General features: G+C 50.4%; 1 long non-coding RNA gene across 2 annotated transcripts; it reads right to left on the reverse strand.

The window, feature by feature from the left end:
• Positions 1-1661: 1661 nt before the first annotated feature.
• Positions 1662-16757, reverse strand: LOC112443172 (uncharacterized). 2 transcript variants are annotated; one of them, XR_003031479.2, is made up of 6 exons: positions 13060-16757; positions 9185-9262; positions 6275-6408; positions 4508-4663; positions 3905-4176; positions 1662-3070 (listed from the first exon to the last, which is right to left on the reverse strand). It is a non-coding gene; the product is annotated as an uncharacterized lncRNA (long non-coding RNA). The 2 variants fall into 2 exon arrangements; XR_009492227.1 differs by lacking the exon at positions 13060-16757 and adding an exon at positions 10581-13053.
• Between the last annotated feature and the right edge of the window lie 8709 nt (positions 16758-25466).

Genomic DNA, 25466 nt, shown 5'->3' on the forward strand with positions numbered 1-25466 from the left:
GGACTCTGATCACACCAGACTGAAGTGCTGGGTTAAGCCAGGGCAAACAGCATTCTCTTAACAAGCTACAGGGCGTCGTGAATCTCCAGAGAAGGGGAAGTTATATGGAAGGTTTCTGAAACGGAGCTGGCCATGAAATCTTTCCTCCCTCCTCCCCAGGAAATATCTTATATTCCCCGGAACATGGTTTGGGAGTTGCTGAAACAGGGTAATCTAAGTTTTGTTCTGACCTCAGCAATGTGAAGCATGCAACCAACAAAGGCAGCATCTTTCCTTTTCTCCTTAAGTCAGTAACAAGATATGAGGGTTTTGGGGGTGGTTTTTTTTTGTTTGTTTTGCCAGAATTCTTTATTTATTTACATTAAAAAAGAAAAAGAAAATATATATATATATATATAAAACCATCAACAAAGGTTTCACTCTCCTTTGTGTTAACAGACTTTAGACTCAGCTTTTACCTTGCTGGAGGGAGAACTTAATTACTTACAGGTTTTTCTAGAAGAGTCCTCAGTTCAACCCTACCACAGTTTACACTGCAGCCCACATTACAGAACTCCACTGGCATTTGGCTCCTCGGTGTCCCTCTTTAGAGTGGTAATGCTGTGCTTCCAACGATATACACAGAAAAGTTTAGGAAATACCAGCTGCTCCAGACAGCATGGATCAGAGAATGAGCCCCTCTTCCCTGAAATTTACACAAAGCCTTTTACCCCCTGCCCACCCGGGAAGGGTGGCAGGAGGGGAGATTTCCTGGCACTCAAACCAGTTGTGTGCATCCCCTCTCGGATATTAGTGCCCAAAAGGTCAGCGCTTGTAAGTGAATTTCTCTGGAAAATGGGGGCCTCTGGAAGGGGCCCCGGGGTGTGAAAGAAACTGCAAAAGACCAGGCTGATCCTCACTCCCATAAGGAAAACGTCAGGAAAGAAGCACATTTCTTTCCAAAATTGCTTATAAAGGGTTAGCCAACAAATTCCGGCTTGTTCATGGTTTATAAGTGAGCCCGCCAAGTCCAGAAATGACATGCTTCTCCAGGGAACCTTTCCCCACGCACAAATAATTGGTACCTGAAGCCCGCCGCCCACTTGAGAGGCTGGCTCTGCAACCGCGCATGCGCGGTCTAAACGCCAGTGGCGCCGAGAGTGATGCTTCTGATGGGCTTAGGTAAGATGAGATCCAGTGCCCTCTCCCTTGCTCCGTCCCTCCGGGCAAAGAGGCTCTCCACTCCCAACCAGAGCCCCATCAAGGCCAGACTGTGCCCTCAGTGTGGACAACGGTCTTTCCCTTCCCTGGATGGGCCTCAAAACCAGCGTCTCTAAAAAATACTAGAAATGGCAACACCACCCCCGCAGTAAAAACACTTTTATGGATGACTAATCAGCAATAAAGCTGCAGATGACCTGTCTGCAAAATCTTCAGTGCCTGGAGATCTAAATTACTCTCATCTTTCTCCCCCCAAAATTAGGTATAATATAATTTCAAGCAATGCAAGAGCAATTTCTCCCTTCATTGGATATCAAGCTCAAGATGGTACAGCAAAAAGAAATAGCTTTTACCGCTGATATGAGAAATTTAAGAGAGAGACAAGTGTGAGCAAACAAAAGCTGTCACATCAAATACTGTGGGGGGAAAAAATCTAGAAAAAAATGCCAGAAATGCTCAAGTCTAAATAAAGTCATTTATTTGTTATTTTAACCCCTTCACCGTCAGCGTTGCTGGCAGGCTAGTTAATTCTCCGCAGGTGGGACTGACTGAAGGCAGCTCTCTTGTGCTTATAAAAAAAAATCACTGTATTGTGGCATGTTTCTCTTCGCTCTCTGAAATCGTGAGGGGTTTCCAAACAGAAACAGGATGGTACTGTTGCTCCTCTTGGGTATCATTTCTTCAGAGAATTCAATCTCCTCCCGTTTCCACCACATTAAGCAAAGAATCTAGACCACGAGGTCTCAAAGGGCAGCAGCCACACGTGCTGTACGCTTCTGGTAGACGGTAGGTATTTGGTAGAATGTGGTGGCAATTATTTCTCAAATTTTGTATTCTAAATGTGCAACTCAAATACAAGATGCTTTCTGTATGGGGGGGGGGGGGACTCTATGAAGTCCCCCCAACCCAGAAGGAAAAGTGGAGAAAACGCAGACTGGATAGACGTGGGGTTCACCCCTTGCTCCTTTTTGGCCACGTTCATAAGCCTGTATCCTCAGTCAAGATTAAGGGCTTTCATTAAAATTGAGAAAGATAAAGTTGGAAGAATACTGCTACTGAAACTCTGCAAACAGAGACTATTTCCAATTAACTAGGGACTCCCTTTGTGCACTACAGTGGACCCAGGGAGGAGTAAGTCATAGCTGCCGTCCTCAAAAAATCTACCCCACTTGAAAAAGAAAAATATATATATAAAGTTATATTTAAAACAATGTAAAATAAAATTAAGATATTCACATTTAAAAATCTACCTTCCTCCACATCCCACTCACTCCCTTGCCCAACATGGTAAAGTTTCTGTCTCCAGTAAATTCCTTTGGCACTGGTTTCCAGGCCCCCCAACAGAGAGACACAGACCCAGCTCCTACCATGGCCAGACCTAGCCCCTCAGCGCAGCACACAAAACCCCCCAAAGTCACCAGGTCCCCCCACCTGCAGCCCTGCCCCAAGGCCTCCCCTGCACCAAACACCATCCTGGTTTCCCACTCTTGCAGCCCACGCCCACCGCACAGTCCAGGGCTCACCCGTCTCCTGACCAGGTGCACCCGTACACCATCCTGGTTTCCCACTCTTGCAGCCCACGCCCACCCCACAGCCCAGGGCTCACCCGTCTCCTGACCAGGCGTGCCCGTACTAGTCCAGCCCCTGGTGGTTTCCGCATCTGACCGCCCTGCTAGTGACATCGACACCTTGCAGGCAGGAACCCAGCTACTTTGCCTCAGAAGCCCCGGGGCCTCATACTGGGCGTCAGGCAGGGCAGATCCTCAAAATGGGGCTAGTGAGTGATGCTTCATCTATCCATCAAAGGCGTTTAACACGTGATGTTAGCTTTCAAGGGGCTTTCCCGGTGGCTCTGCAGTAAAGAATGTGCCTGCAGTGAAAGAGAGGGCGGGTTCGATCCCTGGGTCAGGAAGATCTCCTGGACGAGGGCCTGGCAACCCACTCCAGAATTCTTGCCTGGAGAATTCCGTGGACAGAGGAGCCTGGTGGGCGAGAGTCCATGGGGTCACAACTGGAGTCCAAGAGTCAGACACGACTGAGCGACTGGAGCATGCAAGCACAGGAGCTTTCAAAGTGAACCTGGATAAATGTAGTGCTACTGACGCTTTTGAACTGCGGTGTTGGAGAAGACTCTTTTGAACTGTGGTGTTGGAGAAGACTCTTTTGAACTGTGGTGTTGGTGAGTCTCTTGGACTGCAAGGAGATCAAACTAGCCTATCCTAAAGGATATCAGTCCTGTATATTCATTGGAAGGACTGATGTTGAAGCTGAAACTCCAATACTTTAGCCACCTGATGCGAAGAACTGACTCACTTGAAAAGACCCTAATGCTGGGAAAGACTGAAGGTGGGAGGTGAAGGGGAGGACAAAGGATGAGATGGTTGGATGGCATCACTGACTCGATGGACACGTGTTTGAGTAAGCTCCAGGAGTTGGTGATGGACAGGGAAGCCTGGCGTGCTGCAGCCCATGGGGTCACAAAGAGTCTGACACAACTGAGAGACTGAACTGAACTGATGATTTTGAAACTTATTCACAAACATGAAGAGGGCACAGTGCCCCTAGGGGCTCCCCCCCCACCAAGAAAAAGACAGACTCCTTGGGCCCATGTGACCATTTCTCCATACTCCCAACCCACCCCACCCCCCACCTCCATCCCATTGTGCTGTGCCTTTATTCTAGGACTTTCTAGGCTGTTCCTTACCTCCTGCAGAGGTTCCTCCGTGGACCCAGGGGCCTTGTGATGACCACTTGCTTCTCCAACATGCTCCGTCTTGAGATCCCTGAGCATCTCGAAGGAGCCCAGCAGAGGAGCCGTCCTGTGTGCGATGGGACCCTCCTGTGCTTGGTCAAGGACCCTCCTGTGCGCGGAAGGACTCGGGGGAAGCGACGGCAGCGCGGCCACGTGTTCGCCGCGCACATTCTGCTGTGGGTTTCTGCGTAGGAGGCCGAACGAGGCACGCGCTCTCTGAAAGTCTAGAATTTGTGGTTTGTGTTATCTCACAACTTCATATTTGGAAGAGGTATTTTAATTTCTTATGAGTTGTGAATAATTATGTAATTCTGCCACCTTCTTAAAGCTAAGACGTTTCAAACTGACTCCTGTCCTCCGGGGCTGACAGCCTCAAGGGAACTTGGCTTTTTTCCCTTGGGTTCTGAGCAAGTGTGTGCCAAACAAATTCTTTAGTCCGTTAAAACAACGGTTCATGATGGAGAGCCATCCTACACACAGGAGTAAAGTCCCTCTTCCCTCTCAAAATTAATCCTCAGAAATCACCACCGAAAAGCAAACAGGACTGGCACTCACCGCGGAGGCCGCTTTCCCAATTGTTTCCCATCTACTGCAGTCTTTGGAGCCGCTGAGTTTCTCAACGTTCTGTTTCCCCCTTGTTTGTAAATTAGCCATGCATTCTTCGAAATTTGCCTGTGGGTCTTCTTGATTTTTCTGCAGCTGTTAAAGAACCTAGGGAAAGGTGAAAGAAGGTTGCCTTAGCAGGTACCACTGTGACGGTCTCCGTGATCCACTGATGTATTCTCTAATCAGTACCTAAATGGCACTTCTCTGTCGAATGCCTCCTGTGCCAGACTCAATCCCTGTCGATCACTCGGTCCCTTGGCCATCAATAGTTCCAGCGTCTGCACCACCCTACACCCTGTGCTGAGCACTGGAACGGCAGAGCGAGCAGGCAGATGAAGTCAGGCACCCCGAAGGACCATGTGAAGTTCATACCGCAGTATCACCCATAGCTGACTTCCAGACACTCACACCAGAAGGTGAACACTTCATTAAACACAGACAAGGGACTGCTAGTCGTTAGGATGCGCTTATCTTTTTTCCCCCAGGGCTTAAGTTTTTTTTTTCTCTCGTATGTATTTCATATTCCTAGCTGGAGGAATATCAAAAGAATCTGAATATCACCATCTGGAAGTTATGCCATGGACTCCAGTGGGCAGGATGAGAGCTGAGTTTCCCTTCTTCCTCTAAAAGTGTATTTCTTCTGCTTCGAAATAAGCACAAACATATCTGATTCCCTAATGAAACCAACCCAGAGCCTAAAAGTCACAGAGGCATCACCTCCCACCCCTCACACCCCCAGGTTCTTGGGACCCTTCCAATGTGGAGGGATTGTTAGGGGGGTTCCTTTAAGGATATTTGATCATCAGTGACTTCACTGAGGAGCTTCCCAGGTGGCACTAGTGGTAAAGAACCTGCCTGCCAATGAAGGAGAGGTAAAAGACCCAGGTTTCATCCCTGGGTTGGGAAGATCCCCTGGAGGAGGGCAGGGCAACCCACTCCGGTATTCTTGCCTGGAGAATCCCATGGACAGAGGAGCCTGGAGGGCTACAGTCCACAAGGTCACCAAGAGTCAGACACGACCGAAGAGACTTAGCACAGATGCATGTATGACTTCACTTAACCACTAAATCAAATGTGTTGAAATACACAAATGTCAGAAATGCAGTACCCGGCTACTCCCGCAAATAGTCTGTTGGTCTGTCCCAGGGATTGTGTAAGGAAGTCCCAGGGAGCCATTCTGGTCTCAACAGCATGCAACTGGCAATCAGTATTTCATTAAGTGTCACAAACAATCGGCTTGCAATGTGGGTTCCATCCCTGGGTCGGGAAGATCCCCTGCAGAAAGGAATGGCTACCCACTCCAGGATTCTTGCCTGGAGAATTCCGGGGAGAGAGGAGTCTGGTGGGCTACAGTCCATGGGGTCTCAAAAGAGCCAGACACCACTGAGCAGCTTTCACTTTCAAGTGCCCCTGCCCTTTACTAGTAGTCCCCAGGTTGGTCTTTAACTTGCTCCCTTTGAAACTAGTGCTATTCTTGAGAAATGGAGGATTGTTCTTTGCAAATGTTCACTTTTTCTCTCTCTCTTGATTACACTTGCACATTGATAAGTCTCTTCCTGTCCATCCAGAAGTGTTTTTATTATCTCTTGACTTGGTTTTCTCAAGCTCCTGAGAAAGACTCTCTCAACACTTGGCAGGTGAGACAGCATGATAAATTTAGAGTGCTTTCTAGTTAAAGTGGCATTTTTAACTCTCCGCTACCAAGTGTTAACTCACAGTTCTTATGTCTGTAGGGTCTGTATTTATAACATTAGTTCTCCTTTACGTGTTCACAGGACAAATCCAGTCTGAAGACATCCTCTGATCATCATGGGTGAGTGTTTCTGACTTCCATGGCTATAGCTGGCTCCCTGTCAACAGAAGTGTATTTCAAGCAGAAGTTCAGAACACTTACCATTGTGACATCTGCCCAGTGTCCCAATTTACGCCATTCATAGTTACTATTACAGACTTGGTAACATAATAAGCTGCCATTGAAAACAAAGACTCCCCAGATTCCTCTTTTAATACTGAGAAGCACGCACGCTCTTGAAGTCTGGCGTCTGGTGTGAATCCCCGCTCAGTGGTGGATGAGACATTTAGCCTCATGGAGCTGCAGTTTCCTCGGCTGTAAGATGGAGATAATAAGAGGCCCCGTCTCACCAGATGGACCAGAAATTGATGAGTCAACACAGGCAGAGCCCTCAGAAGAGTGTCAGGCCCAACCATTAAGTAAGCTCTCATTAAATCCCTTTAGCCTCAAGACAAAGTAACTGAAGACACCTCCGGTACAGACAGGAGGAGCTGCAGAAGAATTTAACCTGACACTCTCTTTGAGGGAAAAAATATGAAACACTTTTGATACATCATATAAAAATGTAGCACATAATCCTGCTTCAGAGCTTCCATCAAAAATGTTGTCTTTTCAGGACCTTCATGGAGCACAAGGAATGCTGCTCAGTATTGTGTAATAACCTATATGGGGAAAGAATCTGGAAAAGAGTGGATGTAAGTATAACTGAATTACTGTGCTATGCACTTGGCACTAACACAACACCGTAAATCAACTATACTCCAATACAAAGTCAATGTAATTTGTTTAAAAAGTGTCTCTTCATACACAAGATTCACGTTTAGAGTCTGGCTACACACACAAGCTGGCATTCAGTATTACCCAGATGAAATCAAACAACTGCTCGTTAACAGTGGTTTATACAAACTGGTTTACATTTGTGGATCCAACCCTCAACCTATTTTTTTTTTTTTTACCATATTTATCTCAAATATGTCATCAGAAAGGTTTTTAGTGGACAGATTTGAACCTAAGATATAGCTTGAGAGTAAATCAGTTGTATATATTGTGTGCATTTCCTGAAATATGAGGTATGTAAGGTATTTTAGCACCAGGCCTATTCTATTGTGCATAGACAGAGACCCTCGGCATTCACAGTATTATCATGCACAGTTATCTGGGATGAACTGGGGAGGGAGGCATCTGAAAGTTAAAAAAAAACCTGACACACAAAAAATTCTGACCCAGAATGTGAGAAGTTGGAAGGGCCTTTTTGTGGCGAAGCAGTTTATGGTGTGAGCTGGCTTTCTGTAATCTCCAGCACAAAGATGACCCCAAGGTAGGAAACGCTCTTGTGAAAAACGGCGCACTCAGCGAAATAGATGTATAGAAAGCAGGACTGGAGAAAACATGTTACCACTTCTATCAGACATCCAATTGTTTTACCTCCCTCGGGCACTTATAGAGAAGTAACTATTTCAGAAAGCAATTGCCTCTTTTTCAGCTAGGATGTGGTATTATTATACTCAGTGGCATCTGTCTCCCACCCGGCTTCTAAAGGGGAATGGCAGGTCATTGCAAGAGAAGGGAGAGGCAGTTCTGCAAGGTCCCAAGGCTGTCCAGGGCCCAGGGCTGGGGGGCAGATCTCCTCTGTGGCCCACATTCCTCCCTTCCACCTGGCTCGTGACTCCCTCTGCCAGGGACTAGCTGGCACCAGAACCACTTGCCAGATGCCTCTGGGGCACCGGCTCCGGGGCCCCGGCCACCCCCTTCTACCCAGAGGAAGAGGAAGGAAGCCCTGCCCCCGCCTTCCGCAGGGGCACAGGGGGCACAGCTCTGAGCCCCCATCTCCCAAGCCTCTCCTAAACAGCCCCCTGCTCTTCTGCAGCTGACAGAGAGGCAGGTGCCTACACGCAAGAGCTCTCAGTTTCCGTGGTGGTGTTTACGGTCATTTCCAAGCAGATACAGAGCTGATGCCAGCCCTGCTGTTATTATTTGGCAGCCCACAAAATGAATACAAAATGCATGAAGTGACCAGATACACTAAATGTGTAGACAAAGACACACAAGACACATAACCCAGGAACTTCCATGGGCAACCAATTTTAAATCTCTAGGACTCGGATATGGAAAATGTACATAATTCTATTAACTGATTATAGCTAGTACTCTTGATGTCCCATTTGGAAAAATATATATATCACTCATAAGACAAATAGGGCTTCCCTGGGGCTCAGACCGTAAAGAATCTGCCTGCAATGGAGGATCCCTGGGTCGGGAAGATCCCCTGGAGAAAGGAATGGCAACCCACTCCAGGATTCTTGCCTGGAGAATTCCATGGACAGAGGAGCCTGGTGGGCAACAGTCCATGGGGTCGTAAAGAGTCGTATGCGACTGAGCAACTAACACATGTAAGACAAATACACGGTCACCTTCATTCTCCTAGTTTTCTTTTTGTGAAATATTGTTTTCTCCTTAACGATTGATTATAAACATGATCATATACATGATTACCCACTGTGCTGGGTGGGGCGTCACACTGAGTTCGTCTGGGTCACAGAACTTACATAGCACAGCTCGAGGGTGAAGACCCTGGCCAGGCCTGAGGCAGTCAGCTTCTGGGGCCCAGGCTTCCAGTTCCCAGGCGATACCCATATTCTCTCTCTCTCTTTTTTTAATTGCACTGATTTTTTTTAAAGATTTTTTGATGTGGACCATTTTTAAAGTCTTTCTTGAACTTTTTATAATATTGCTTCTGTTTTAGGTTTTGGTTTCTTGGCCTCCAGGCACGTGGGATCTGAGCTTCCTGACCAGGGACGGAACCCATACCCGCTGCCACATATTATTTAACTCACCTTCTCCACAATGCTGAAGAGCAGAAACGAGTTGATACTTTTCACGTAAGGAAGGTGCTTTTCTCTGTCCATCATGGTCTATAGGGAACCACATGAAATATAAATGCATATTACAGATTAGCAATAGACTGACATAATGTAGTTAACTTAAAAATGATTTCAAACAGTAGAGGAACTACTTCCCATCCTCAGTAGATCCAATAATTGGTTGAAGTTTATTATTGGTCAATACAAGCGATGGACTCTGGGAAGAAGAATAAAAAGTATAGAGTCCGCTTTTGTCCTCAGAAATCCAAGTTGGGTTGAAAGATAAGCTGCATATTCTAGAAAGTTCTGTCTTTTGGAAGATAAACCTAGCATGAGAAGCTCCCTTATTAAAAAGGGAAGAAAGGAAGGTGAAACTATTTTTTAGGGGATTAAAAACTACTTGATGGGCTTCCCCAGTGGCTCAGCAGTAAAGAATCAGCCTGCAATTCAGGAGCCACAGAAGACTCAGGTTCAATTCCTGGGTGGGGAAGATCCCCTGGAGGAGGACATGGCAACCCACTCCAGTATTCTTGCCTGGAGCACCCCATGGACAGAGGAGTCTGGCAGGCTATAGTTCATAGAGTTGCAAAGAGCTGGACATGACTGAAGCGACTGAGCGCGCGCGCACACACACACACACACACACACACACACACAAACTACTTGGGAAGTGTAGTGTGGGTGGCAGGGGACCTTTTCTCACGGCCCAAGAAAAGGCTAGGGCCACTTAGGCCATTCAGCCATCTCATTTGCTCCCAGGAATAAACAGAAACTTCACTGAGCCAAAGAGCAGACGCAACTTTACATGAAGCTAGCAGCTAATATTGCTTATGCTTTACTGTTTTTAACATGCTGTAAAGTGGCTTTTGCCTTTTAAAACGTTTTTCACAAATTACACTACTTTACAGCATTGCAAATCAACTATATTTCAATAAAATTTTTTTAATTGCACTGCTTTAACTTTAAGCCCATTGGGGTAGGCATTTCTCCTTTTCTTTAGGTGGGCAGCATTTGAAAAATCATTTTAAAATCAATGTCTGATTTCTCCAACATCAAAGCTGCTACCCTGGGTATCTGTCTTTGAGCGTGATGAGCCTTGTGCTGAATACTGATTTGAAGTGTGGTTCACCGTGCAGACTTAAATTCTCCTTCCCACAACTTTATCTGAGAAGCCTGACAACGGTGACAATCACAGGACTAGTTTTATTGGGTAAAACTATTCTATCTGCAATTTACTCTGACAGGCTCCACGATTTTTAAGTGCAATTAAACCCTGAGAATTTGCCCAGAAAAAAAATAAAACTTCTACCACATAAAAAAAAAAAAAATTTAAGAGAAAAACAGTCGAATTGAACAACTAATTACTAACCAGTTGCTCTTTTAAAAAAGAGAAAAAGGAAAGGAAAAACATTCAGCTGAGCCCACGAATCAACTTCATTGTATAGACCGGGAGCTCTCTGGGGCTGAGAAGGAGTCACAGGCAAGCTGACCAGCTGCTTCAGCCACTACTGCCATCCGCAGCTTCAGAGTAGAAGGCTCTGTCACACTCCAGGAGGGAAAAAGAAAATAGGAAACTTGCAGTAAAGCACCTTCAAGAACTGCGATCACTTGGTTCCCAAGTGTTAGCAAGCTCACATCACAGCAAGCTCAGACCAGCTGGCTCCAGAACAAGTGAGCGCCTTGGTTCCCACTGCCAGCCTCACATTACCGCCTCCTTCCTCATCCCAGAAGTGGTACCCAAAGGTGCAGCACAAGCAAGCCAGCCGGAGCTACCTGTGATAGTCAGGCACATTCATCAGCATGACTGATCCCACTGTTGTCCCGGAAAAGGACCATGTCCCTACCAGCTCTTGGCATTCCACACTGGAAATCTTTATCCAGCAGGAAGTTTAACCGGACATGGAAATAAGCTATCCAGGTGACATCTGGGAAATGAGATTTTTCTTTTAAGAGATGTCCAATTATAACTAACGTTGCAGAACATTTTATAGAAAACATGAACTTAATTCAGTAGAACATCTTCAATGAGACGACCTCAGCCTTCATAATTCTTGTCATCTGGAGCATGTAATTCAAGGACTGCAGACAAGCCCAGGAGAGGCCAGCCCCTGCCACCCGACTCTGGCCCTCACCACTACTGTCCCACCTTCTCCCCCAGCCCCCAAAGGGCCTACTGTGCTCTAGTCAGCGTTGTAGTGGTCTCCCCTCTTCCTGGAATGCCCCATCCATAGCACTGAATATTCCCTCCGTATGGCCCCACGACCTCTACCACCGCTAACACTCAAATGACCTTCCCTGACCTTCCTCACCCAACCCCAAACTCGCTGGGAGCCGGGACCACCTCACACACTCACAGCACCTCACAGGGCGCCTTGGCACACGGCAGGGCTCCTGGAGATGTCTGCTGAAGGGTCTTTTCCTTCTGAGCCACTGAAACAGCAGGTGTTATAAAGCCCCCTGGGTCACACGATGCTGCTGAAGAATCTGCCCTGAAAAGTCTCCCTCTGCAGACTGCAAGCCCCAGGAGGGCAGAAACTGTGCCCATCCACTGACCATTTACCCCTGTGCCTGGGCCATTAGATGCTCAATAAAGGTTCACTAAATAGGTGAGTTAAAGATAATACACAGAGATGCTGAGCTTAAGCCAACAAGGCCCACGAATCAGAATCTGGAAAGATCCTCCACATCAAATGTTGGGAGGCTGTCCATTGGGTGCTTCTTTTCTGGGCTGTTGTTGTTCAGTCGCTCAGTCGTATCCAACTCTTTGCGACCCCATTGACTGCAGCACGCCAGGCTTCCCTGTCCATCACTATCTCCCAGACTTTGCTCAAACTCATGTCCACTGAGTCGATGATACATCCAATCATCTCATCCTTTGTCCTTCTCCTCCTGCCCTCAATCTTGCCCAGCATCAGGGTCTTTTCCAATGAGTCGGCTCTTCACATCAAGTGGCCAAAGTATTGGAGCTTCAGCATCTGTCCTTCCAATGAGTACCTTCTCTTCTGTGAGTACCTATTAAAGTCTGCAAACCTTGAATTTGCTGCAATCCAGGATAGACTTATACAGGCCAAGAGAGTCACTCAGTCGTGTCTGACTCTTTGGCCCCGTGGACTGTAGCCCACCAGGCTCCTCTGTCTATGGAATTTTCCAGGCAAGAATACTGGAGTGTGTTGCCATTTCCTTCTCCAGGGGATCTTCCCTGCCCAGGGATGGAACCAGTGTCTCTTACGTCTGCATTGGCAGGCAGGTTCTTTACCACTAGCACCACTTGGGAAGCCATGCAAATCAAGCTGTAGGGAAAAGAGATCACCCCATTGGCTTGCAGCCTGGTGGAGGATGGAGGCCTGGTGATGGAGTGGGGTCCCTGGAGACAACACCATCCCTTCTCGGGCCATCTGTTCCCTCTCCCTGGACCATCCTGTTCGTGCATCACCCCACAGCATCCCTTGTCTTGATGAATGCCAACTAATCCCATGGGCCTCAGCTCAGACACCAGCTCTCCAAGGATGTGTCCCCTCCTTGCTCAGCCTGGATGATGGGTCCCCCAAAATTGTCCCGTTTGATGCATCTGACACAGCGCCTCTGCCCTGTAACCAGTGCTCTGAGGCTATCAGCAGGCCTTGGGCCAAGAAGAGGCAGAGATAATTTCTTCTTGACCTTGACGGCAGTGACTTCACCCCTCGGCCTCAGGCAGTTTCTGGATTTGCTGCTCCCAGTCCTCTGATCCTCTGACCTTCTGTATAACCCGGCTCTCTCTTCTCCTGTCTACACCTTCACCTGCTTCCCCAAATCTTAATTGTGCAAAATGAAAGAGATGCTTTACTGGTATAAAGAGCTGGACACAATACCTTGAGATCTTCAGTCGAAACGGTGCTGACGTGAGAAATATGAAGAAGAAGTTTAGATGAAAACACTGCCGTGGGGCAGGCACGGCCTCTGCTCCTTCGGAGGTGTTTATCGGCCAGGTTTTAAAGCTTTCTATGGTCGGTGCCTCCAAGCATCATGTGCTTAAATATATATGGTTGCTCAGTCACTTAGTCGTGTCGGACTCCCTGCAACCCCGTGAACTGCAGCACGCCAAACCTGTGGGTGAGAGATCAGGCAGAATGCCACCACTTCAACCACCTTTCTCAAGTCCATCTTGTTTCTCTGGAAAGTTCCAGGACACACCAGGAGAGCGCCTCTCAGCTGATGCTTCCTGTCCACTCCCTCCCCACCCTTTCCAACCCAGGGAATGTGGGCCCCCTAACTCTCTTCTTTCATGAGTGTAAACAGACATCTCCAGGACCTCCAGGTCCTAAAGCCAGGACCTCTGGAATGCACACAGAACCCCAACAACCCCCCAAAAGCCACATCACTAAGACAGGACCATTTTTGCTTTGAGCTACTGAATGGATTCCTGAAGCGTTGCCTGCAAAACTGAACACCGGCCTCATAGATCAGTCCTCTCCAGGGTTTCCACTTTACCTGCACGTGTTCCTGTAGGTCAAACACTGTGTCCAACACGACATAAAATCGAATGCAGATTTCTGACATTTCCAAGAGGGCACACAGTCTGTGTGCATTTATTAATAATTGGCCCTTAAGGGTCTAAAAGAATGCAATCAAATTCACAAACAACCGGTGACTTTTCTTACGAAACAAAAATGTCACCATTAAAATATACATCCCAGTCCCATTTGAATCGAATGGTGGCTATTTCTGTGCAAAGTATGTGTATCTCTTGAAACAGCTGATGTTTATTAGAACTTAATATAGGTCACGCCAGCTTACTGAGTCAAAACTGGACAGGATAGTAGAGGTTATGTAACCAAGCCTCTACCCCTGCAGGAGGTCCGTCCACATGCTGGTGGCCAATTTCCATCATTTTAAGCACCTCTTAGTACCTTAGGTGCTATTAGTCATGTACAGTTTATTTTCGTTCGAAAGGTCAGAGGCAAATGAAGTCACTTGCTGCTCTTCTCAGCCTCAGAGACTTTCCCGGCAGGGGGAGGAATGAGACATGGCCATCGGAGGTCACCTGCTGTCCCTGGCACTTGGTCCAGCCAGGAAGATGCCTCCAGCTCCCACTCCCCTACCTACAGCAGGACATGTGGACTCGCAAATGTCAGAACGAGCTCTTCTGATACGCTAAGCGTGGTCTTTGGTCCCTACATTACTGTGAATTCTCTCAAGATATATAAGCATTCTCTAAACAAAGACTAATGCTACAGTTAAAACTGACCCACGCGAAAGGATCTTGAAGGATTCTTGAATCAGCGCCTTTCTTATTTAAGGAAAAGAGGCAGAGTTCTGTAATCCAGGACCACAGTCCCTCACATGCGAGCCCCAAACTCCAAAAAAAACCCTGAAAATCAAACATTGTTTCCTAAATTTAGCACACAATCCTGACGTGAGGTTATTTATAGTCTCAATTTTTTTATGCCTCTGAAAGTGAAGATGCATATGTTTTCTGTGAAAATGCCCACAGGTTTGATAACGGAACACTCCCAGGCTACAGGATTCCATAAGATAGTCTCTACACTGTACCCTCCTTTAAAAATGTGAGAAAAAAAAAATCTAAGCTCTGGAAAACAAGTCCCAAAGGTTGTGTGGACTAGTAAGGTCAAAATCGAATGTAAGGGGCCTGGTGGTTTATCAGGACAAAGATGCCCCAAAATTACTGTGAATAAGAAGGGGGATATTTAGGACTGAGACGGATGACCTTGCCTTGACCCCCAGCTGTCCTTAACAAACCCGCAACACAGGGCACCCACTCACCCATCACCAGCCCAAAATCCCAATATTAACTCTGTGTTGAATTATTAAGTCTCAAGGAGGAACTTTTCCCTTGCTTTGTTTCTTTCTCCATCCCCTAGAAGGACACCAAGTGAACCCACTTAAAGTGAACCTGAGCCTACATATTTTCTTAAACCACTGAATTGGAACAAAATCACGACACTGAAACTGTTCTCCAAAAAAATAATGCGGGCAGAATACGCGTTTCATCCAGTCTAAGGCCCCAGTCGAAGAGACACAGGAGAAGGTGGTCAGGGGTTTCAGGGATGGCAAAGACTTAAACCATCCAGCCATTTGTTGAAACTTCCTCTCAGGGAGAAAGAGAAGAAGCTTTCCAAAGTTTTTAAAACAGCTCGCAAAGAGTGCCACATGTGCATTTTAACCTGGCGGTCCTCCAGACCAGCTCTGTGTCTTGTATACCTGCTTTTTCTCTTGATGTATCTTACCGTTCCTTGCAAACGTTGAGCTGAGAATCTGCTACTCCAGAAAGAAGTTCAGTGTCTTGGTTGAACGCGAAGACTCTTGGGACGGCCTCCTTCTAAACCACACTGCAGTTCTAAATGCTAACGCTCCTGGTTTGGTTAATTTGATTAAGTGGTGAGAAAAGACACCTTGCCCACAGATGGATTGTTAACACATTTGCACTGAATTCTAAATGTTAAATGTTCCTCCTTCAAGTTCCTGAGTTATTTTCATCATTTTCATTTCTTCCTGTACTGCAGCAATTGCTAATCTCTTTGTTCCCTGAAGAGTTTTGAAGGTGGCTTGGTTCACATCATTTTTTATCTTGTTACTTTAATCACGCGCTATTGACCAGACTGGAATTCGTCAACTTCTTCAGAGTCAGCCCTATCACCAGGTTTTCGGCATGCTCCTTGAAGAAGGTGCCTGTCTTCCGCCTCCCCGGGCACGCCGGGACAGTCCTGGATGGCACTTTTCCTAAACAATTCAAGACTGCGGGGATGAACAGTCTCGTTCTAGAAGCCAGCCCCGACAACACCCCGTGCAGGTCACCTGCCAGAAGACGAGGCATCGCAGCGCTTTGGGAGTCTTTTGCTTGTTTCTCAGGAATCTGCTCCTTTTCTTGGGCAAATCAAGACTACCCAAAGCAGACTCAACTGTTTGGATTTCTGGATTTGCTTTTGTTTGTTTTTCTTCCACTTTCTCTTGCAGTCCAACTGAGTCATACTCACTTTTTTAAACAGTTTAAAATTCCATTGAATTTAAAGAGTTTGATTTATGTTGTTTGAAAAAGTCCAGGGACGGGTCCTGTGAGTTCAGCGCAGAAGCATGTTGTCTTTGCTCGCACCTCCAGGGACTGGGCGCATCTGTTGTTGCCACCCAAACGTGGTTCTGATTTACACATCCACGTGCAGCTGACTGATGGATGGCCCATTCTGTGGGTGCAGGGTGCTGACAGAGCCCTGGGACCAGTGTAAAATGACACCTACTCTCAAGGCACCTCTGTCATTTTCTCTTCTACCGGAAACATCCCCAAAGTCCAGCTATAGCGGGAGAAAGAAGCACGGGGCAATGAAATACAGACTGGAGCACAGGGCCCTCCCTAGAGGCCAAGCAGAGGAGGCAGTTCCCTGCAGCCCGATGGGGGCCAGGTCGATGTGGCTGTGATCCTGGTCTGAGAACTGCAGTCAGGACAGGTTGACAGGAAGGCGGAAGGTGTTTCAGGTGGGGACAGGGACTGAGGGACGCCTACAGGCAGGACCAAGAAAAGCTGGTTAAGAATCAGGGAAGAAACTGATACGGCCAAGGCAGGAAGTGTTGAAGGCCTAGCTACAAAGTGCCCGAGGTTGGGTGGGTGGGTGGGTGGGTGGGTGTGTGTGTGTGTGTGTGTGTGTGTGTGTGTGTGTTGGGGGTCGGGGGTGGGGGGCGGAGGGGGCATGGCCTGCTGCCCTTTTGAACCACCTAGACGAGGAGAGGTCCCTATGCATGCAAGCAGAACAGATGTAAAAACCCAGCAGTCTGGCTGCGGGTGCAGCATGCATTCAAAACAAGAGGTCAGAGGCCAGGGGGCTGAGCCTAGAGGCAGCATGGCCAATATGGGCCATGAAACAAGAAAAAAGGGGGCAACTTTGAGAAAAAGCTCCAAATAATTGATGACAAATACAAACTATCCAAAAATTAAGCATCCTTTGCATGCTCATTTTTAATTATTCCCCTTATAGATTTAGCAAACAACCCATCTGCCTGCAACTGAGGCTCAGTGCACCACCACCTAAATCATAATTCTTTCATTATGAGCCCATCACCTCTTCTCCCTTCCTGAAATTAATCCAGGAACTGCCAGATACAAACGTCTATTTAATAAAATGAACATCTGTGATGACACACCAGGAGCAAAATCCTAGTTGTTCTAAACCCGGCATTTTGCTTTGACAACCAAGTACCTGTTTTATTTTTTAAATACTTTCTCTCTTCAAAACACCTGCTTTCTCTACACATTGACTTCTAAAGGAAGAGATTAATTTTTATTGGCAAGAACAGAAGTTAGTCTCAACAACAACAAAGGAGAAGCTATGCTCTAAAGAAGAGCTGCCTGCTACATGAAATAATACCCAGGAACATCAACCCAAACCCACAGAACCAAGCAAGGCCAACCCCGTTTTCCCACATGAAAGCCACAGTGTGATAAACCTCACTCCCTTGGAATGGAGCTGCAGTTCTTATTGTACCCGTGCGGCCACAGGACCCCAGTCCAGGGTGGCTGGATTTCCATTAGAATTGCCTGTCCTTCACTGCCTTCTCCTCCACCCCTCCTGCGCCCAAGTCCAGTTATTCAGTGAGTTATAATTTGGCACTAAAATTCAATTAAGCTGAAACTTTGGTCATACGTGGTCTTTATCTCAGCAAAGCATAATTTCTTTGACCCATTTTCCAAACATCAGCTGATCGATTTGAAAGCGGACAGAGGTAAAAGTTGATTTCAATCGCACTCACATTTGTAGAAAGTGGCTGGGGAAAAGAAAAAAAAAAAACTTTTAAAACTTAAAAAAGAGAAAAACTTCAAATAAACCAGATGGGGAGTTACTTATGAAACTGCTTGAGGTTTTCATAGCCCTTGTCAAGCAGAGACCTCGGCCCGCTCGGCAGACTTTAATTAATGTCCACTCCGGCCCTGCAAGCCATTTTCCCAATGGAAATTTCGATGAGAAAGGAAGGAATGCGAGGTTCAAGGCCGCGCTGTTGTTGAGTGGGCTGCGGGACTGGGGACTGAAACCCCGCGGTTCCCCCATGAGCCGCGAAAGTCTGTGGAAGTATTGAGCACCCCTATTGAGGACTGTGGGAGTCTGGGCGGCTTAATGGGATTGTGTTCGGTGCTTCGGGCTGTCCTTTAAAAGATTCCATGGCACCAGCGAAACTCCAATAATAGGGCCTCTCTAATTGCTTTCTGACTTTCTATGAAACTTTCTAAGCTATGCTGACATCCTCGACTACAACGACGGAATTCAAGAGTGGAGAAAGGCGAGACAAAGTGGGTGTGCGGAGAGAAAGCGGTTCTCAGCGAAGCGTGTGGGAGGTGGGGGGTAATTCGGGGGAGGGGAGATGGGGCGGGTGTTAAATCGGTGCCGGGGAAAGAAAAATATGAGTGTTCTCTTTTGTGCGAGACAAACAGCCGAGCGCGGGGAGGTCGGGGCCGGGGTCACGCGGCTCCGGGCTGCAGCTGCCGCCGTGGGGCGGGCGGGGGTCCCCGGCGGCCCCCCGGGCGTCGCGGCCGGCGGCGGCGGCGGCGGCGGCAGCCTCGGCAGGCATTCCGGCGGCGCGGGCGGCCGCTGTCCTCGCGCGACCCCGACCCGTCCAGAGCGCGCCCCGGGCGACCCTCGAGGAGGAGCGAGGGGAACGAGTGCGGTCCGGGCGCCCGAGCAAGGTAAGCACTGCGCGGGGACGCTCGGCCCTCGAGCGCGCGCTTTCCGCCGCGCTGGGCCGGCGAGCCAAACAGAAGGCCGCGGGCCGGCCCCACCGCCCTGGCCTGGTGTTCCCTGTGCGCCAGAGGCCCGACGCCGCCGCCGGAGCCTGGGACCCCGGAGACCAGCCAGCCTGGCTCCCGACTGGTCCTGGGCCAGGCCGGAGGGCCCAGCGGGGCTCACCGCGAGCCCAGGAGGTCAGACAGAGCCCAGAAAGCCCGCGGGTGACCTTCCCGGGCCGCCCACGGCGAGGGTCACCCTCCCTCCGAACCACTTAGTGGGCAGCGGCCTTACCAGGGTCCCGACCGGGAGCTGGGCGTCGGCGGGCAGGCGGCGCGTCCCGAGGGCTCTCGGTGAGCCCCGCAGCCGCCCCTTCGAGCGCTCCCAGCGCGCAGGCGCAGGCCCAGGCCGGAGGAGGGCCCGTCCAGGCCGGCGTGGGGGCGCGGGCTCGAGTCCGGGCCTGGGTCGCTGTCCTGCCCGGCCACCGGGTCACCCGAGGGCGATGGCACAGTGGGGGCAGGGGAGGGGGATCGGGGGCGGGGATAGTTTGAAGGGGCAAAGAGATGGCGGCGGCGGCGAGGCCCAGGCGCCTGCAATCAAAGGCTGGGGACGGCGGCCCGCCGCGTCGCCCCAGGCCAGGCCTGGGGCATAAAGGACCTTTATCCTCAAGTGACACGGCCGGCGGTTTCCCCTGCCTCCCCCGCCCGCGGCCTTAATTGGGGCCGGCTGCTAATGTGATTAAAGGCCAGTTAAATGTTTCTCGGGGCAGACGGTGGGAAGAGACCGAGACCCCCTTCTCCTCCCCGGGGTCACGCCAGGCCCTTGGTCAGGGGGTCGGTGGTGGTGCCAACCCCAGGACGGCCTGGCCAGGGGCCGGCCGATTGTTCACCCCCGGGAGGGGAGTCCGCGGGCGGGCGGGCGGGCTCCTGGGGCTTTATGTAAGCCGGTGGGCTTTGGGCCCGGCCGGATTTGGAGATTCTTTTCGCACAGTTTCCATTTTCTGGCCTTTGGAACGGCGCCCCAGGCCCTCGGGGCCCTCCCCCTCCGGTGCCTGGCGCCCGCGGGGCCCAGCCGCCCAGGCTGGCCTGGGGTTTCGGGGCGTTGGGGGTCGGCTGGGCTCGGTCGGAGCAGGTCGATTTGGGGGTCTCCCGACTGAGGACAGGTCTCTCGGGATGGTGATGCGGGGCTGGCAAATGGTGGCCAAGCAGAGCCCCCCCCCCCCCGCCCCCGCCCGCGCCCCGACCCGCAGCGCCCCCAGGCCTAGGTCAGGGCCAGGTTCACACGGCCGCGGCGGCGTGGGTGGTCGCGCCCTCCCGGGAGGGCTGGGCGTCCCAGCCTTCAAGGGTCGCGGGGGGCCGAGAGCAAGTGTCTGCGCCGCGCTGCCCTGCCGCACCTGCTTCCGATGGCGCCCGCGGGCTCCTGCCCTGTGCCCACACGTTCTGGGGTCTCCTCCTCTAGCCTGCCCGACTTGACGGAGGCCGTGCTCCCAAGACAGCTCCGGGGCGCCGCGCTAGGCGAAGGTCGAGCCACTGCCTGCGGCGGCGGAGTGCGAGCTCGGAGCCCCGGCCTCCTAGATCGTTCCCTGCCCGTGGCCCTGGGCCCGGCCGTGCGCTCACAGGGGTCATTGCTGGGGGGTGGAGGTGGAGTCCCCTGCGGGGGGGTCCCCGAAAGACCAAGAGCCCGGCCCAGCCCAGTTCCTACACCTGTGAGGTTGCAAATCCGGAACTAGTCGGGATAGAGGAGGCAGATAAAAAGCCCAGTGGAAGCCAAACGAGCTCAGGGTGTCCCGACAGCTGGCCTTGGCCGTGCGCTTCGGTGGCGGCGGCGGCTCTGGGGCGCACGGGGGCCGGGCAAAGCAGGTGGGACCCGCGGCTGGAGCCGAAACGCAGGCCGCGCACCTTCATCTCGTCCCCGCGGGGGTCTCTCCCACGCCTCCGTTCGCCTCGGTAAAGACCCAAAGGCCGCGCGGCACCCGGGCCGGGGGACAGCGGGAGTGCGCCCGGGGGCTGCGGGCGGAGCCGGGCCTCGGGACGAGGGTAAGGTCCTCGGCGGCCCTGCCGCGCCGCGCCAAGAGCCGCGACCCCGAGTCCGGGCAGCCGCCTCACGGTGCCCACGAGCGACACTTGCCATTTCAAGCACGACACGGTGTTTAAAACTAATGTGAACTAAGCAAGCGTGCTTCCGTAGAAATTTTACAGGTCGGTTGTTTACTCTTCCCCCAAATATTCTCTGAAATAGTCGGCAGAACTTTTACATATGTAACAAATGGTAGGTTGAACAGATCAGAAGATATGAAATGAAAAGGATGGCGTTTGAATGTAAATAGAGTGAAAGCAGACGGTAATTTTTAATAATATTTTTTGTCAAAATGTACAGTGGCTCTCAAATTTTGTCATGTTCAAATTCTATAATTATTTGATATTTAAAATACCCATTTTGTGTATTTTTCAAACAAAAAGAAAAAAAAAACAGTAAAAAATTTAAAAAAACAGAAGCTGGAAACCAAAAAAAGCCTGAAGAGAAAATGGGCCATGAGGAACCAAAGCCTTTTCCTGATATCCTGGGTTTTTGTTTTGTTTTTTCTTTTTTTCCCTAAGATCCCGGAGGAAAATACAAGCGAAAATAAAATTGTTTCCTATTAAACTAACACATAGATGTAATTAATTTCGTTCCAGATGGGTCTAAGGGACCTGGCTATTGTAGTGTGCTCAGAAAACATTAGATTCAAGGTGATTTTACTTTCTCCAGCTGCTCAGAGAACTGTAAGGAAAAGTAAACAGGTCCAGCCTCATGATTTTTTTAAAATATCTGCTTATTGAACACAGATAAAATTAGAATCATCTTCTACTTGAGATAAAAGTTGCACAGGCAAAATCACCAATTTTTTTTTTTTAACTGAAAGAATATCTGGTTTTGTTTTGTACAAAACAGCACTATTTCACTATTATGTAACAAACTGAGTGACCTTGGCTTTGTTTGAACTACAACTGCGCTTAAATCAGTAACTCCAGTGATGGTTAAAAAAAGGAAAAAATCCATTTTTCAATTCATCTTCCATTTGTACTGAAATGGCTTTTCCAGTGATATTGTTTCAATAAAGGAGTAGCTTAGAGTAAAACAAATAAGCCGTGTGTTCTTGGTAAATAATGTTCTGCTTCAAAAAACCAAAAGTAAGTTGACTATGGCTTTTTAGGAACAACCTTTAAACTGGACAGGAAAGGGGAAAACGTGTTTTGTTGTCTCTTGGAAACGTGGGAGAAGAGCTGAGAGGCAGCTGGTCGCACTGCAGTTTGAGGGACCCTGCGGTTCCGCAGGTGGGGGCTTACTGGATGGAGTACCAGGCCAAAACGTTTGTTTGTATCTATGCCAACGCGGCTCGGACCCCTTATGTGTGTGAGGGTGTGATGGGAAGCGGTCAGAGGGTCGGGTGTGCAGTGGGGGTGCAGGAGGTGCCGCGGGCGTGCAGAACAGACCCACACGGCAAGCCTGGGCACCTCGTACCCTGCTGCCCCTGTGTCCACGTTTTGGTCCCATCTGGAGGACCCTCCTCCTCCATTTTATGATGTTTTCCCTCCTTTAAAAACTCTGGTGGCCCCCTCAGCAGCCTCGTTGGGGGTCCATTGGTCATTTTCACAAAAACAAGTGACCGAAGTATGGACCCAGACCTGGGATGCAAGAAACCCCTGGGCTCCCCTGGCACCTGGAGAGGCCCAGCCTGACCAGCACGGCTGTCTTTGTTCACGCCACGTGAAGCCAGGTGACAGTGCTTCCAGCCTCCGTCCTGACTATGGACACGGTGGAGTTATGTGTGTGTGAGAGTGTTGGGGGTTTTTTTTTGTTTGTTTCTATTTTTGTTTTGTTCTATGTGTTTAGTTCACAGAAGGAAAACAAAGGCCCCTTCTGTGGCACCTGGGCCAGGCAGTGTAGCAAACGGGAAAACCAGGAGGGCAGAAGGAGCATGTGGCCTCCTGTGGGAAAGCCAGCTTGCTTTGTGCTTGTTTATTACAACTGAAGGTTTCCAGGGGCCTGTGTGCGTGTGTTCGGTTGCTCAGCCGTGTCCGATTCTTTGTGACCCTATGGACTGTAGCCCGCCAGGCTCCTCTGTCCATGGGATTCTCCAGGCAAAAATACTGTAGTGGGTTACCATGCCCTCCTCCAGGGGATCTTCCCTACCCAGGGATTGAGCCCACGTCTCCTGCATTGCAGTCAGGTTCTTTACCACTGAGCCACCTTCCAGGGACTTAGAATTGCCCAAACAGGAGGCCTGAGACCAGGAAGGGAAGGAACCCCCCTGCAGGGTTGGCATCTGAAGGTTCTCCCCAGCCTTCCTTGGGGAGGTTGGCCCCCAGCACCCTCTAAGATCAAAACAGCCAGCCCACGTGTTCTGAACATCGGAATGTTCAAAGATATTTAGAAAAATGGCCTCCAGTCTGGGAGACCTTAAAACTTGATGGAGATAATAAACAAAAGGAGTGGCAGTGTCTGGCAATGCCCAAAGGAGGGGAGACAGCTTCACTTGAAACTGGATGCACTGTGGTTTTTGCTCACATCCCAGGCTTCCAACATAAGTCTGGCCTTCCTCTGGTTAGAGGAGAGTCATTAGGAAAGAGTCAGGTACACGGGGCCAGCCCCCCACTCCAGCCAGAGTCAGTGACCTGATTGGAAAACAAATCTGATCACCCCGTGGCCGCCTTCCAGGTGCCCACTGCTGGCTTCTTCCCCACAGGCTCCCAGGCCAGCCTGGCATTTCTTGGCCCCTGACCCCCCATCTCCACATCATCTGGACATCCACCTCCTCCCCAAGGCACTCTGCTCATCACCCACATGGAGTGTGGCCCCAGAGTGGGAGGTCTCTGTCTCTGCCCACCCTCTGTGATTACACAGGGTTTAGCGCCTCTCAGAGTAGAGAGCGCCCTGGTGGAACAGCTTTGGGACCTGGGGTTTAGGGACCTCGGGGCACCTCTGGCCAGCAGGTGAGGGACTCCGTGGGACTCACGAAGAGAGGACAACATGGCCCGTGCCAGAGCCTTGGGGTCCCCCTCATTCAGCTGCAGCCAAACCTCAACACGCTGAACACCCAGACCTCACACAGGGGCGCCACCCCCTGCCCAGCCAGCGCGCCAGCATGAGGGTAGGGCCGCGGCACGGAAACCCTCCAGCACGGCCTGGCTCCTGTCCTGTGCCCGGCACCGGCGTTCTTGTTCAGAGAACAAAAGCCCGGAGGCCCCTGAGGAGCCGAGAAAGGCCGAACGCAGTGGCTTCCAGGGCTTGCTGACGGTGGCTGGGGTGAGAAAGGAGACGGCCAGTCTCATCCCAGGGCGCTCATAGCGGCTTCACGTGAAATAAGGGGTGAGCTCTTTGTACACACAGAACCAAAACACTTCCCCAGAAGAGGATTTCTCTAACCGCATCGTGAATTCTGACTTTTGTTACCCTTTCCTTCCCAACGATGGCTGCCACCTGCCAGAGTGATGCCCTCATCCCAGTGGGCTGCATCGCGGAGTTCATAGATCCCTGTTTTCAGAGCTGCGGGGGTGGATGGAGGAGCTGGAGACAGCCCAGGGTGCCCACAGTCCCCAGCTGCTTTGTTTCCTGGGTTCCAGCCCCGGAGTCAGAGCATCCCGCTGACACTCAGGCCACCACTTCCTAGCACCCTGGCATTGAGGGTGTCACCGCCCTTCAATGGGCTTCCTCTCATAGTGGGGTTGACAGCACCCACCTCCTTGGGTCACAGTGCAAATCCAGGGAAGTCATGCTGGAGGTAAGGGCTGGGCTCAAGGTACCCACGCACCGGCCACTTTCATCCCCAGGCCTTCCTGCCACACCTCTGGTCCTGCCCAGGATGCCTGCCCCCAAATAAGCCTCCCAGCAAAATCCTTCTCCTGCTGCCAGCCCAGCTCCAGGCTTCTCTTCCTGTCACTTCCTGGGTCCCCACGGCAGATGTGAGCCCATGCAGTCCAGCACAAGATTCTCAGAGCCTGGATGGAGTCATGCTGCCCCCATGGGACCCCAAGGCACAGGGGACAGACAAGGGGTCTGTACCACCCATGCCAGCCTCTGCAGACAATCCACTGTTTGCTTGGTGCCCTGGTGCCAGCCCTGACAGCAGTTAGGGGGTGTGGGTGCTGCTCTTCTCCCACCCTGCCCCTGTGTTGCAGGTGGCACATGCAGGGCCCAGAGAGGGTGTTCACATAACTACGGGTCACACAGCAAGAGCAGAGCTGGGGTTAGGCCGGCTCTCCTAGCCTTGGAAGACCATGACACTCTGCCTGATGAGGAGCCCCTGGGGTCCACGGCCAGCATCCTTCTACCGAGGAAGAGACCCTGAGCTCCTGTCTTCCAGGAGGAAGGTCCCCTGGCAACACGGAGGAGAGCTGTTCCCTGGCTTCCTGCGTTCCCCTCCCGGGCCTTGGGAGAGCTGAGTCGTTTTCCTCTGCTTCTGACGGCTGCCCGGGGGCAGAACCGCAGCCTCCCTGCTCCAGCCTCAGTGGGCTCTCCTGCTGCCTCAATGATCGTCACCATCACGTGGCCAGGACAGGCTGCCCCTGCATCCTCTG

The sequence above is a fragment of the Bos taurus genome, chromosome 21 (genome assembly GCF_002263795.3).
Source record: "Bos taurus isolate L1 Dominette 01449 registration number 42190680 breed Hereford chromosome 21, ARS-UCD2.0, whole genome shotgun sequence".
Lineage (NCBI taxonomy): Eukaryota > Metazoa > Chordata > Mammalia > Artiodactyla > Bovidae > Bos > Bos taurus.